This window comes from Salvelinus alpinus, chromosome 22, assembly GCF_045679555.1.
Source record: "Salvelinus alpinus chromosome 22, SLU_Salpinus.1, whole genome shotgun sequence".
Taxonomy (NCBI): Eukaryota; Metazoa; Chordata; class Actinopteri; order Salmoniformes; family Salmonidae; genus Salvelinus; species Salvelinus alpinus.
Window position 1 is genome coordinate 21,510,166 of NC_092107.1, and position 13,753 is coordinate 21,523,918.

General features: G+C 41.7%; 1 protein-coding gene across 1 annotated transcript in view; it reads right to left on the bottom strand.

Moving 5' to 3' along the window:
- LOC139549249 (glutamate receptor ionotropic, kainate 4-like) overlaps positions 1 to 12,197 on the bottom strand; it is a 408,231-nt gene extending 396,034 nt beyond the window's left edge. The window contains exon 1 of the mRNA XM_071359499.1: positions 11,421 to 12,197. The gene's annotated coding sequence lies outside the window, so the exon portion shown is untranslated. The remainder of the gene's footprint in view (positions 1 to 11,420) is intronic.
- Positions 12,198 to 13,753: the final 1,556 nt, after the last annotated feature.

The following is a 13,753-nucleotide window of genomic DNA, read 5'->3' on the forward strand; positions in this document are numbered from 1 at the left end:
AAGTCAACCAGGATAGGAGCAACAGGGATGGGTCCAGTAGCAGCCACACATTCATGCATGGATGCAATTAACATTAGGTAATGAATAAAGCAGTGAAGTAAAACAAAGAGCAGCGATTGTGTTGAACAATGGGTTGGTTGAATGGAGACCACTGTCACTGCAGTGGTGGAGGAGGAGGAGCATGTTAGGTGTGGTTTGCATTGCCTGGAAGCAGCAACAGGATCTCATGGAACGGCGGGGACTGTGAGGGGACACACACACACACATTATTTTTGTCGATGTGTTGTTTGTATTACTTTAGAGTTGTATTGTTTGTATATCGTTAATTTGAAATGTGTGTGACTGTCCTTGTCTATCAGTGTATCAGTGTTTTGTTACTTGTCATGTTTTGTGTTTTTGTTTTTTGTGGACCCCAGGAAGAGTATCTGCTGCTTCTCCAAAAACTAATGGGGATCCAAATAAACAAATTAACAAGAAACATGACCAACCAGGTTCTTTTGTCACAAAACAAATCACACTAGTTGCTAGAAGCTACGTGAGAAAGGGTGTCCAATTTGTTTGCCATGGATTGATCACTGGAGGTCAGGGTAAACTAACCTCATCCCCAGGTGGTGTGGGAGACTGGTAGCATACAGATTCCGTCCACGTGTAGAGTGTACTTACTGCAGGTGCACTCCAACACTAGCACATGGGCAGACATCTTATGATATAGACCAACGGGGTCTCTGCCTTACACTTCGAACACACTGACAGTGTCTTTGCGCAAAATACGAGGCATCATCTGGATATGTGTGCAACAAAAGTTTAGCATTCACCTTCTGCTACCATTTCTGTCAAGCCGTCTACGCATACAGTTTGACGCATACATTCGATAAATCCACCGTATGCACCACAACGAACGCACGCTGCAAGGCAAACGAGGCGTTTCATTGGAAATGAATGTAATTCTGGTGTCCCAAAATGCAGCGACGCTGTCGGTGTGTTCGAAACGTTAGTCATTAACAATGGGGTACATTCAATACACTGAGCACAGGCAGCTCTGAATGTAATAATAGAGTCCAGAATTTCTTGCAGGACTATAAAAACAATGTGGATATAATTCAGAGGGAGAAAGAGAGTATTTTTTTTTACGCAAATCAAAGTGATGTGAGAGGCGCTGAGGGCTTGTTCAGAAAAAAAAGATTTAAAAGGGGAGTACCAAGAATCGATCCTTAGTGTTCATTTTCAGGACCGCTCAATAGGAAATTAGTATCGCAGGAATAAACAAATATCACATTCTTCAATTGAGAAGATCAGATGGAGTGTTGCCGTCTATTGGAATGATCAATATTCATAACGGATAAATCTAACAACTCTTCACTGTGTCCTGATGGAATAGTATGCAATATTCTATCATATGAGCAAGATTGCTCCTCTATCCACAGCCCGAATCATCACATGAAGATGTACAGTAAAGAAATTGTGCTGGGGAGGCAAATTATAGCAAGATAAATGGAAGGAAGCGGCGCAGGTCCTAATCCAGGCACTTGTCATCTCCCGTCTGGATTACTGCAACTCGCTGTTGGCTGGGCTCCCTGCCTGTGCCATTAAACCCCTACAACTCATCCAGAACGCCGCAGCCCGTCTGGTGTTCAACCTTCCCAAGTTCTCTCACGTCACCCCGCTCCTCCGCTCTCTCCACTGGCTTCCAGTTGAAGCTCGCATCCGCTACAAGACCATGGTGCTTGCCTACGGAGCTGTGAGGGGAACGGCACCTCAGTACCTTCAGGCTCTGATCAGGCCCTACACCCAAACAAGGGCACTGCGTTCATCCACCTCTGGCCTGCTCGCCTCCCTACCACTGAGGAAGTACAGTTCCCGCTCAGCCCAGTCAAAACTGTTCGCTGCTCTGGCACCCCAATGGTGGAACAAACTCCCTCACGACGCCAGGACAGCGGAGTCAATCACCACCTTCCGGAGACACCTGAAACCCCACCTCTTCAAGGAATACCTAGGATAGGATAAAGTAATCCTTCTGACCCCCCCCCCCCCTTAAAAGATTTAGATGCACTATTGTAAAGTGGTTGTTCCACTGGATGTCATAAGGTGAATGCACCAATTTGTAAGTCGCTCTGGATAAGAGCGTCTGCTAAATGACTTAAATGTAAATGTAAATGTAAATCACCGGCATGTCACATGCGACAACTGATAATGATAGCAATCCTCCCTTTCACATTTCATGATCAATTAAAGATTCTTGGCTTTGAAGTTCACTGTACGTTGACACAGGGCTTTGGGATGTAGCTTTAGAAACGTGCGCATTCAAGTTTATAGTGTGCGTGTGTGTGTCTTTTGTCTGTGCCTGATCGTGCTGAGTAGGGTGGACAGCGGCGCTTACTGTATTTTCTTGACGCGATATGAATATTCGGGATGTCTGACTTCACACCGTGTGACCATACAGAGCTAGAATTGTGTTAACTTTGTTTTTTCATTATTCTTATTTTTTTTCAATTGCTTGAACGCTCTGCTGTCTGCAGGAGTGTCCGTATCTCCGCAACACCGTTGAGCCACTAGCTCCGAATATCAGAAGACACAGTCCTGGCAGTGGCAGCCGGAATGCTGATTCATTCAATGGATGTATACAGTGCAGTGCACCACCTAGTTCTCCCAAGAAGTAAGCAGAGGCACTGAAAGCTGTTTTCAAGTGCTGCTGAAACGGATTCCCAGAGTTGACCAGAAGCCTGTACAGGTCATTCTAAAAGTATTGCTATGTCTCTCTAGAGCTCTGCTACCCGTCCCGAGCCCGACGTGCCACGACGCTATGCATTGGGTTAGGGCCTGGTTATTATATAAGTAACTGGGGTACAGGTAGGGCTCAGGTATCACTATATTGATCACTAACATTTTGAAGCTGAGCCATTTGCTCGTGCTCTGCTGCGCAGTACAGTGATATCTGGCTAAGATCATGACATGGTGTTAGAAGTACTTAAACCTCGTCAAATCTAAGACAGGAGAGATTTAGATTTTTTATTATAATGTTCCTGTTTTGTCTGAGTTTAGTTACCAAAAGTGGCTAATAGCTAACTGCTCTCTCATGTGTCTTCGTTCATTGAGCAGAGCCCGGATATACTTTAGAGGAGATATGAAACTCCATTGGAATCAAATGAATGCCCATTGTGTACATTGCCCATGCTACGTGGCATTCTGGGCGATTCTGGGACAAGGAGAGCTCTCGTTTCAAGGAGTGAATGGGAGTCAATTGGGGACTAGCTCAAAAACCCAACATTAGCATGAATTTTGTGAACGAGAACTACAACATGACAAATCTTTTCCAAGATGTGAGATCATCTGTAATATTGTATAGCTTTGGAATACCCTGACTTTGCGAAGGGATTGCGTGATGATTAGCTTAGCAATCACGTGACAGAGCATGACAACGTGAATGCGTTTGGTCGACAGTCTGCTGGGTGGGGAGTTATACATTCCTCCATTTACTGCCCAATGGGTTTCCTATCTCCTCCTTTCTCTAATATATCTGGCAGAGCAGCCCGAGCAGCACATTCGTGTCACAGATTGGAGAAGTTAATGGATTTACTAACGGAGGAAGTTTTTTCAGATTTCGGATGGTGGGCAGGGCCAGGCCTTAAAATTGGCAGAAGTAGTCGGGCCTGGGTAGGGTAGGGCCTGAATGTTCGGGGCGTGGGTAGGGTTCGGGATTAAAATTCATAGCGGTACAGGGCTTTGTTTCTTTCCTCTTTCATACTTCTATCTACAGGGCAAACTAACATATATCCCCAACATTGTCTTTTGTCAAGGGCCCGACACAAGGTGCCAGGTAAGGGCTTGCTGTCATGGCAACTAGTATTGTGCACAGGAAAGAAATTATGAATTTCTAGCTGAATCAGAGCCAAATATAGATCTCTATTCATGCATTATTGACTCAAATAAAACGGACCTTTGAGTGGATGGTAGATGTCACCTTTAAACTACCCCATTAGTTCATGGCAAGAAGTCACAAATCAGGGATTTTCCTGCCATTGAAATCCTTGGGCGGGCTGCCAAAGCATTTTTTCAGGCCACCTAAGTCCAAACAGTTAAAAAAAAAATTATACAGAAATAAAGAAATAACAAGTATAACCAGATATAAAATATGTAGGAAAGATAATGGACCTATATACTGTATGTTTTTATAATATAAATCATTGAGAACTAACAATCATTGAGAACTAACAAACCTAGAAAGTCAGGAAGAATTGAAAATGGCCGTGGCAGGGGGCCATGCCACACCCGCCACCTAAATCCCATTTCGATCCAGAAAAAAACTGCAAATCTTCTTATATATATATATATATATTCACAAGGAAGCCTATCAGAGACACCTACCTGCCTTGGACATACTAGGACCAGGAGTTTTTCTTGAGCATGAAGAAAAAAAGTTAAGGGCTATAACATGGGCCGAGAGATTTTCCTGCTCAGGTCACATGATCAGAGAAAACTCCTGTCCATGCAAAGCATGAATTATGTATGTATTATTATGTATTACGTACATATGTATGACTGACCTCAGACCACTGCCATAATCGACTACAGTATTTCAGTCAAAAACGAAATCCATACAAATTGAACACCTCTGAAATAAAAGGTTAATTATAAATGATTAGGACTGTGTATGCCAGGTAATATGATTCCTTATTAGTTTGCAAGTTTTAATACGTTATTGATTGGTTGCAGATGAAAATAGTAAACATTGCTGAATGGTAATGAAGGTGAGGCTATGGCAAACGCAGACAATTTATCTATGTCAATGTACAACAGGGAAATTAAGCATCCCCATGACTCGTGCGAAAGCCCAAGATTCAGGAAAGTCCACTTCAGAGACAATTTGCATCCGAGGCCTTTGAAATGTGATGCACTGCTCAGTAGGGCTTGGAGAGGTTCAATTCTACAGGCCACAGAATCAAAATGTCTTGCGTCTTCAGATGTTAATTTCATCGATCATAGCTTTTAAAGTGCAAACATTGTAAGACATACCTGTGTACATTAGATTGTATATGAGCACAATGTGCAGAAGATTGTTGGAAATATGAACACAGAAACAACCAGATGAAATTCAGCCATGGTAACATGTTTGTTATTATAAACTGTCTGGTCTGAGCCCTGAATGCTGATTGGCTGAAAGCTATAGTATGACAAAAAAGTACTGGTCTAATTACGTTGGTAACCAGTTCATAATAGCAATAAGGCACGTCGGGGGGTTGTGGTGTATGGCCAATATACCACAGCTAATGGTTGTATCCAGGCACTCCACGTTGCGTCGTACGTAAGAACAGCCCTTAGCTGTGGTATATTGGCCATATACCACACCTCCTTGGGCCTTATTGCTTAACTATATCCTAACATATGTTATAACTAGGCTATATAACATATTTAAGTTAATTGTTCCACAAGCGTGACTGAGACCCAAGTGACCCAGCTGATAGGAGCAGAATAGAGACTATCACTATCACATCAGTGCCTGACATGAACTTAAGGATCGTCTTAGAAAGCCAGTCATCCTAGCTGAACAATTTAGAGAACACACAGTTTTCAGATTAATTCATTCATTCATTCATGTTAAATATTTTCAAAGCCTAAAGCGCCCAATCCCAATTGCCAATATTCAAATCAGCTTTGGAAACAAAAAAGTAAAATTGCGGCAGTCGAAAGATCTATTCCTGCAAACTCAAACTCCCTTTAATGTCCTCCATAATAACATTTCTATCACATGTATAAAGGGTCCAGAGTTTTTCCTGACAACGTGACCTCACCAGGTAAACTACGGGGCCCAAAGTTTTTTGCTGGTCAGGTCATGTGGTCAGGAAAAACTATCGGCTCTACACATTCGCGGCTCGCCACAAGTTCGCAGAGTTTATCTCACTGACAAGTTTTAAAGCCTATTTCCATTAGCTGAGTCATAAGCTTCTCAAACAGAACTTGTCCCCTGTGTAATGTTTGGATTGTCAAATGCTCTGAAAGTGGCGCTTGAAGTTAAATGTGGTGAATGATTGTCCTTGTCTCAATTCTGTAGAGATCACCCTCCATCAGATGGTGAACGATGGATGCAGCAGGCCTGTCAACCTTCACTACACTAGGGAGTTGTGCCTCGGTGTCCAATCCATCAATTGATCAAGCATTCAATGAGATCATGCATCTTACTTCACTTTTCTGTCAGCCAGTGCAAATTGCAACAACACACAGGTGTTTGCTCAGGCAGTCATTCAGCAGAGGAAGAGCTGAAAACTTCATTTGGATTTTGGGGGTGTAGCTGTTTACCTATTATCGTTATACTCTGAGGAATATTGGGGAATATTTAACTAAAAAAATGTCCTGATGAAGATAACCCAAGGATGTCCCATTCAACCTCGGAGAGTCTCCGCTAGTGCACAAATGGTGGTCAGAGAGTTGGACCCGGGGCCATTAAGATGCAGTGTCAAACACATGAGGGACATTGTCAGTGTACCCTTGAGAAAATGACTCCACCTGAAATTCAACAGCAAACAAACCGGCAGAATGAATATGCTAAATGTGACCTGTAGGAGCCGCCCTGAATGATGGTGTCGGCTATGCAAATAGATCAATCTCAGGATAAAAAAGGTAATATTTGATGCATACGGGATGCATGAATCATATGTGTGTGTGTGTGTGCTTGCTTGAGAGCGGTGCGTGCGTGCGTGCGTGCGTGCGTGCGTGCGTGCGTGCGTGTGTGTGTGTGTGTGTCTCTACATGTGGGCGCATGTGCCTGTATGTGAGCACCCATGTGTGTTTTCAGCAGTCTGCCTGAGAGAGGGGAATGCGGATAGCAGGCTAAATGAACTCAGACAGATGCTGAGCACGATAGAGCTGGCCCCTGCCCACTCAGAGGAAATGGGACTTTGTTAAGGACTAGTGACTGTCACTCTGTCCCTAACTGTGCAGGGGAGAGTGGGTGATGATAATAAAAAAAACTTCAACACAATCATCCCGGACACCCGGGGAGGTATGTCATGGGCACCCCGTGTGGGCCTCACATCTAGTCCACCACACACACGCACGCACGCACGCGCACAACAAACACACACCTATCCTGGCAGTTCTAGGTTATCCATCTCAGCTTAACACTAAGAATATCCCATGTTTTTAGAACTCTGAGATGTGGCTTTGGCGTGTGACATTTCCTACCTACCAACAAAAGATGGCTATACTTTCCTGGCTGAATGAAGCTCTTATGCCATGAAATAGACACCAAAGCCCTAATATGTCTAAACGGTAGGCTCTAGTTGGTCTACAATTAGGTTGATGAAATGTAGAGATGTGTTTTGCAAATGATGGCTGGTGGGTTGCAGCCTCTCTTGGGTCCACAAATGTAGTCCACAAGGGGGTGCCAAAACAATAGCCTCCTGAACGACCAAGTAACACCCCTGAGCATGCACCCACCGCTACAAACACAAGCTCTCTCTCTCTCTCTAAACACACACACACAAACACCTGTCACAGGTCAATCAAGCAATTCAAACTGAGATTAATTTGATTGGCAATATCCTGCAACACGTTTGTCTCCCTTATTCTAAACCTTCAATCATCAGATAAGTGGATGGAATATTGGCCCGATGTCTAGTTTAACCGATGTCCAAGCTGACGTGCATACCTATATAACGTAGGTACATGGCATAATGACGCCACGTAAAATGTTGCGCTACACGTGCAACACAGCATTCCAAGCTAATAGCAGTGACGCTATTACTGTGTAACTCTGGTAGGGCAACATGTGTACCGGTGCTCGACCAGTCGGCGAAAGCCAACGTCACCCATGACAGAGAGCGGTTGATTGTCAAGGGCAATGAATTCCATTATCTTGGCGTTAACGGATTTCGCCTTTGAGTTGTCTCACTGAAATTTTCTTACTCTTTCAAATGACTGCTCGACTTGTTGACTGCTCATCCACACAGCAGACATTGTGGGCTAGGTTAGGAATGAACGCCGTTTGGGTCTTGCGTGTCAAAAAAGATACACGTCAAATACCACTGTTTGACGAGTCAAATAATTATTTGACACGTTCAATAAGCTTTTAATTTGACACGTCAAATAACACAGTCTATTATAGAATGCTGTGTGTTCTGCATGTGCAAGCCAAACACCACCACTACTATCAGTAGCACTGTCAAAGCTGTACAACAAAATCTGCAAACAAGCAAACACCAGCCACGAACGATGTGTTTACAATACCGCGTTGGTAATAAAGCATTATTTGTTCGAACGCAACTTCTGTGGTAGCTACCTTTAGCTTGGTACCTAGCTAGCACCAATACAACCAGCCTGAAAACAATGACCAGTAGGAACTGCAGTCATTTTCATTATTCTTAGCAATGATTTAGGAATCAAGTATTAGCTAGGTAGCCACTTGTTGTACGCCTATTTAAATTGAACTTCAGTACATGAAAATAAATAGCTAGCCAGCTACTTAACTCTGTTGCCCAAAGATGCTCGACCGGAACGGGTTATGTGTTGTGAAGCTAGCCACAATAAGGATTAGGCACAATAGTGGAATTTGCGATTTGCCTTCAAAATGAAAGTACCTCTTTGAAAGTGATGCAGAAGTTTACAATTGGTGGAATCATGTATATTTAGACTAGATAATATTAAACATGGTTGGAATGTGAAGCAATGAAATGGGGTATCAGTCTACTCGGTGACACCCACAGAACACAACTGTGAAGCGTTTACGCAAATATTAGCGTTGTCGCTCTTATCGCGGGACTGTGACTGTGTGAAATCACCTCCCCAGTCAGCCTATTGTGTGTATTGACATTCATATTGCACTGTACAGCTTTACCCTAAGGATTGGGGATCAATGAAATGGGGTATCACTCAATACCCAATATATTTTTTCCCAACGTCCTCCTCGGAGTTATCAGACTCCAAAACATCCACGCAGTATTGTTTTTCCTCGGGAATAGTGTTCAATACACATAGGTTGACAATACATGTGGCTCATTTCACAGTTGTCATTGATCCACAATCCATAGTTAAGGCTGAACGGTGAAATAAGTATGCCCACAATGCAATTCTAAAGTATAATACATCCAGTGTGATTTCAACAGATTTGTCAAATTAACAAATTATTGTCTTTTGTTGATTTTATATAACATTCCAACCTCGTTTAGCATGATCTATTCAATTATGGCATAATTCTACTATTTGTATTCATTTGCATCCCTGTCAATGACATACTTTTATTTTGAAGGTTAAATGCAAAGTCCACTATATTGTGGCTAATCCTTATTGTGGCTAGCTTCACATAATTAACAATTAATCAAATAAGAACCATCTTATAAATTAGGGTTATTTTAGATGATAACACCTAGGTATATAGTCAGCTAGCTAACTATATAGCTACTGAAACAGATGTCGTTTTGCTATGTTTTTGGGGAAGAACATTGATTGCATCCCTCAGCTAGTTAGCTTTTTTGCACGAGACAACTTTACCAACATCATAGCATACGTATTGATGAATTGTTGTGACATATGAACTACGAGTGATAGTAATAACTACATAAAAAATGTATGAACACATTAAATTATTATGTGACGTGCAGTCATATTCAGGTCCTGATTGGTCAACAAGCTTATTTGACACGCAAAAACCAAAATTTTGTTCCATAGTATGAGAAATCCTGTTTGAGAATGAAACGACTGAACAACGAAACAGCACAGCAAGTAAATGAAAGAAATATGTTTTGATGATGTTTTACTGCTGGTAACGGGGACATACGTAATTGCCAACAAAATAACTTTTTGGTCAGTGTGGTGTGTGTGTAACCTTTATTTAACTAGGCAAGTCAGTTAAGAACAAATTCTTATTTACAATGACGGCCTACACCGGCCAAACCCGGACGACGCTGGGCCAATTGTGCGCCGCCTTATGGGACTCCCAATCACGGCCAAATGTGATACAGCCTGGATTCGAAACAGGGACTGTAGTGACGCCTCTTGCACTGAGATGCAGTGCCTTAGACCGCTGCGTCCGTGTGTGTGTGTTAACTATTTAACTGTACTAGAATGCTTAAAAGGCCGCTAAAATTTTAAATATCGGTTATCGGTATCATGTTTTTTGGCAAGGAAAATATCGGAATCAGCCAAAAATGAAAAATACTGTATGAGGCTCTCAGCAACTGCAAAACACAAAAGTATAAACTAATCAATAAAATGTATCAGTGAATAACAATCAATCACTCTAGCTGATTAATCTCTTATTCTAACTCAGATGGAGTTGACATTCATCAGAACATTGTGAGCATAGAGGCTGTCACAGGTGAAGCTTCCTAATCAGATTTATGCCATCTGTCGTTAAGGCCGGTGGGGGGGGGGGGGGGGGGGGGGGTGACTGACAGTCACTCAATTAGCCCATGTCAGCTAAACATTTTTAGATTGGCAAATTAGTCTAGCCAGCTATCTAAACCTTGTAGTCATCATGGCCAAAGGGGCACTGACCTCTAGGGGGCCCCCATTTATTTTGTTAGTCACTCACTCAGATTTCATATTAACATGGCACAAGACATGGCAAAATGTGTAGAATTGCAGGAAATTAGTTTTTAAACTGCTAAAAAAATGTCTCTCCACCCCATGGCAAAATTGATGAAAATTTGCTGAAATTGTGTAAATGTTTCTCTCTGCCCCATGGCAGAGTATAATGCATTAAGTTAGTTATACAATTGATAACATCTTCTCTACACCCCTTTGCAAAATGTGTAGAATTGCAGGAAATATCATTTAAAACTATAAAAATTCCCTCCGCTGTCAATTTTTTGGGGGCTGCAAGGTGGGGCACCCAACCAAATCTCGCTTAAAGCCCCTAAAAGGCTAGGGCAGCCCTGTCCATGGTCTATGGAAATCGGCCCTGAATGACACTTACATCCCAAAGAAAGACAGTATGTCTTCAAACCAATTTTGTGGCTGGAATTTTCCTTCAATCTTTTTTCAACTCCATAGTAGAGGTAGGATATGCCTTCATGCCCCAAATATCAAATAGGCTTAGCCTACCACAGTTTAAAACCCCAGCTAGGCTACATTACAAAAGCACAAATGCAACAATTTACTTTTCAGAGAGGATAGGCGTATGAGGCAATTCCTGTAGAAAGACATTTGATTAACTTAATTCACCATAATTGAGATGGAAAAAAGATATAGGGAATTAATTAATTAATTAAGGGGGGGCAGATAAATCAGGTTATTCAATTGATGCAACGCAGACCTCAATGACATTTGAGGGACCGATAAGGCATCTTGCATAGGCTATTGACATGACATGATCTTATATTTTCAATTATTAAACAATACATAATGGAAGTCAATTGCCTACCATTCCTCAAAATTATTATCTCAGAATAGTGCACAAGCAGTCATTGTAGACTTGTACACTTTCTTACCTGGCTCTTTAACATCAATCGACGTTTTTGCTGGGGGGTTTTTTGTATAATTTCTCCTTATGGAACAGGTGTAGCCTCGGTCGGCTTTATCGGGAAGGAAAAAACGGCAGCCGTTTGTACAATGCAATCCCGAGTTTTCTATTGCAATGCCTCTTGCACGCTGGTTTAGGGAGAAATAACTTGCTATATGCGCGTATCGACCAGGCTACTCACTCAGGGACCATTTAAAAATCGGTTCCTTTTTTCGTATATCCTTGCGGTACCAGTTATATGGGGCATTGATTCATTCTCTTATATCCGCATCCAAACAGTTGGAAATTATCCTCTACTTTCCTTTGAAGAAAATGATTGGTCCAATTTCTCCAAAGCTGAACAATTGTCGTTTCCTTCGAGTACTTTCTTGTCTTGAAATTGACAAGTAGCTTGAATTTCTTTCAGCCTATCTAATTCAGGTTATTGTCAAGAAAAAAAATGGGTATTTCTGTCTTTCCCATAGCTCCTGCGGCCGACCGGCCGTAGTTGAAAATGCTTTTGTACAGCTTGAGCTTCAAGGAGGATACGGAACGAAATTCATCCAAACGGTTAGTTCATTCTCTCGAAATCTAGATCATGCATTAACCGAATAAGCAATCTGAAATGTCGTTTCTAAGAATCAAATGGACATCAAGTGCCGTCCGGAGCGATTCTGGAGAAAGACGCAGATGGTGTCTCAGTGAAGTGAAGTCCCCCTCACAGACTAGCTTTTGGTGCCTTACTACACTACATCCAATGTTAAAGGAACGAGCACTTGTGTTTAAAGGAACCAGCACTTGTTTCTGTGCAGTGAGTTTACAGGTGCATCACTACACAGTCCATGGAGTGTAATCCCAGCTAGCACATTTCGTTCCTTGGAAGTTGTGGAACATAAGTAATTGGTTTCCCATTGGTTCTGGGAACTTAATGTTTTTAAGCGTTCTGAGAACGTAAGTGAACATTTTGCCTGTTCTGGGCACATACGTTTTTAGGTTTCAGGGAGGTTCTGAAAACGTTTTACTATGGTTCCCTGAAAGTTTTCCTGGGAGGTTTTATAAACATTCTGAAAACAGAAATTATAGGCTATTTGAAGGTAATGAAATAACCTTCTGAAAACGTAAGCTTAATGTTGTGAATGTTTTGAATAAATGAAAAGGTTATCATAAGGTGAATGCACCAATTTGTAAGTCGCTCTGGATAAGAGCGTCTGCTAAATGACTTAAATGTAAATGTTATTTTCAGGTTTTTGAATAACTTCCTTAAATCTTTCACTGAATGTTTCAACAACAAAAACAAAAATTGAGGCAGATCAGCTTTAATATTGCAGATAGATTGTGGCCTCTATCAATGTAATTGTCTGCATAATTTCCAATCCCCCATATATATTTTGTTTTGTAAATATATATATTATTTTAAATACATATATTTTAATATATATTTTCCTTTATTATTTTCCCCTACCATCCTTCCCGTGATTGGAGTAAACTAATTCAATATATTTTTCTTCTTTATTATTTTCCCCTAACCCTACCACAGCTGTCACGTCCTGACCATAGAGAGCTTTTTATTCTCTATGTTGGTTAGGTCGGGGTGTGACTAGGGTGGGTCATCTAGGTGATTATATTTCTATGTTGGCCTGGTATGATTCCCAATCAGAGGCAGCTGTTTATCGTTGTCTCTGATTGGGGATCATATTTAGGTAGCCATTTCCCCTTTGTGGGATCTTGATTATGTATAGTTGCCTGCGAGCACTAGAGTAGCTTCATGTTTCGTTTTGCGATTTATTGTTTTCTTTGAGGTTCACTTCCAAATAAAGAGGATGGAATCATGCCACGCTGCATCTTGGTCCACTCATTATAACGATCGTGACAACAGCAGGTAGCCTAGTGGTTAGAGTGTTGGGACAGTAACCGAAAGGTTGCTAGACCGAATCCCTAAGCTGACAAGGTAAAAATATGTTGTTCTGCCCCTGAACAAGGCAGTTAACCCTAAGCCGTCATTGTAAATAAGAATTTGTTCGTAACTGACTTGCCTAGAAAATAAAAACCACCCCTCCCCTAATTGGAGTAAACTAATGGACAACAATACATGCTGACCAGACCGCATGCGCGCAAGTTGATTTTGACCACCCACATCAGACGTGATCAGGACACACAGGTTGAAATATCAAAACCAACTTTGAACCAATTATATTAATTTGGGGACAGGTCAAAAAGCATTAAACATTCATGGCAATTTAGCTAACTTGCTGTTGATAGCTAATTTGTCCTGGGATATCAACATTAGGTTGTTATTTTAACTGAAATGCCTAAGGTCCTCTA